Consider the following 2,016-nt stretch of genomic DNA (forward strand, 5'->3'; position numbering starts at 1 on the left):
AATCCACTCACCTCAGCCTCCCAAAGGCGCGGGATTACAGGTTGAGCCACTGAGCCCGGCTTGAACATTCTTATTTTGCTGCTTTTTTTTTTATAATCAGTATTTTGTATTATACTATTGTGGGGTACAGTTAAGGGTTAGGTATACAAATACGTTTCGTTCAGACACCCTTGTTGATAAGAGGTGTTTCCCCGTCCCCAGACAGTGTATTTGCTACCATTAATCCCATCTCCCTCCCCCCCCCATAGTTTCCCACTACGGTCAAGTCATTTTCTTATAGTATTACATTGGATGTTCAAGGTCCATTATATGAGTGAAAACATGTGATACTCGGATCTTTGTTTCTGTGAGAGGTCACTCAATATTATAGACTCTAGTTCCATCCAGGTTGCTATGAAATTCATGATTTTGTTCTTTTTTATGGCTGCGTAGTATTCCATCGTGTATATGTACCACATTTTAAAAATCCAGTCCTCTTTTGATGGGCAGCATGGTTGCTTCCAGGTTCTTACTATTGTGAACAGAAGGTAGATTTTTGACTACCGATTTCTTATATTATTATTGGTGAGTTTCAGGCTTTTCTGAATCAATTTTGGTAATTTATATGTTTTTAGAAAGTCATTCTACATGGTCTGGATTGTCAAATTCATCGGAATAAAGTTGTACACAGCACTTAAATTTAAAAAAAATCTCAGCATCCTGTTTTTATCCCCAGTGTTATTGTGTCTTTTGTCTTTCTTTCTTTTTGTTCCTGGCTCATACTTGCCAACGGTTTTTTGTTTTGGGTTTTCTATTTCACATCATCTATTTTATCTTTATTAATTCCTTCCTTCTACCTTGTTTGTTCTTTTCTGGTTTCTAGAGTTGAAAGCTAGGTAAATAAATAAATAAATAATTTATTTTCAATCTTTCTAACTTTCGAACATCTGGTTTTAACATTACAACTTTCTCCCTGAGAAACAATTTTGTTATGTCTCAGAGTTTGAGTTGCTTTGTTCTCCTTGTCACTGATTCCTAAATAATTCTGCTGCCCCGCCCTGTGGGAAAATTACCCCCATTGATACTAGATTTAACCATGTGGTTTGCTTTAGCCAATAAAATGTGAGTGGAAGTGCAGCCCACAATCTAAGAGTCACAGTGTGGTTTCGTCGTCTTTCTTTCCCTTCTGCCACAAGATCAACAATGTCCTAGACAGGGACGCTTCTTCAGAGTACTTTATGAGCTCATTCTTTTTTTTTTTTGGAGTTGGAGTCTCACTCTGTTGCCCAGACTGGAGTGCAGTGGCTGTTCCTGGCCACCGCAGCCTCGACCTGCTGGGCTCCGGCGATCCTTCCACCTCAGCCTTCTGAGTAGCTGGAACTACAGGCGCGTGCGACCACGCCCGGCTAATTTTTGATTCATTGTAGAGATGAGGTTTCACCAAGTTGCCCAGGTGGGTCTCGAACCCGTGGGCTCAGGCAATCCACTCACCTCAGCCTCCCAAAGCATGAAATTACAGGCTGAGCCACCGAGTCTGGTTTATTTTTATTTTTTTAATTAAAAAAAATCTTTTTGAGTTGGAGTCTCATTCCATCACCCTGCCTGGAGAGCAGTGGCATGCTCATGGCCATCCCAGTGTCATCCTGCTGGGCTCCTGCAATCCTTCCGCCTCGGCTTTCCAAGTAGCCAGAACTATAGACGTGTGCTACCACGCCAGCTAATTTTTATTTTATTGTAGAGATGAGGTCTTGCCAAGTTGCCTGGTTGGTCTCGAACCCATGGGTTTAGGCAATCCATTCTCTGGGCTCACAGGCTGAGCCTGTTCTGATTTTCTAAATGGGCACACGTAATCTGGGCATGATAGTTCACGCCTGTAATCCCAGCACCTTGGGAGGTTGAGGCAAAAGGATTGCCTGAGCTCATAGGTTTGAGACCAGCCTGGGCAACATAGTGAGATATCATCTCTACAATAAACTTTTTTTTTTTGAATTGGAGTCTCACTCTGTCACCCAGGCTGGAGGGCAGTGGCACGCTCCC

This window comes from Carlito syrichta, unplaced genomic scaffold, assembly GCF_000164805.1.
Source record: "Carlito syrichta isolate Samal-C Ts95f unplaced genomic scaffold, Tarsius_syrichta-2.0.1 Scaffold308852, whole genome shotgun sequence".
NCBI lineage: Eukaryota > Metazoa > Chordata > Mammalia > Primates > Tarsiidae > Carlito > Carlito syrichta.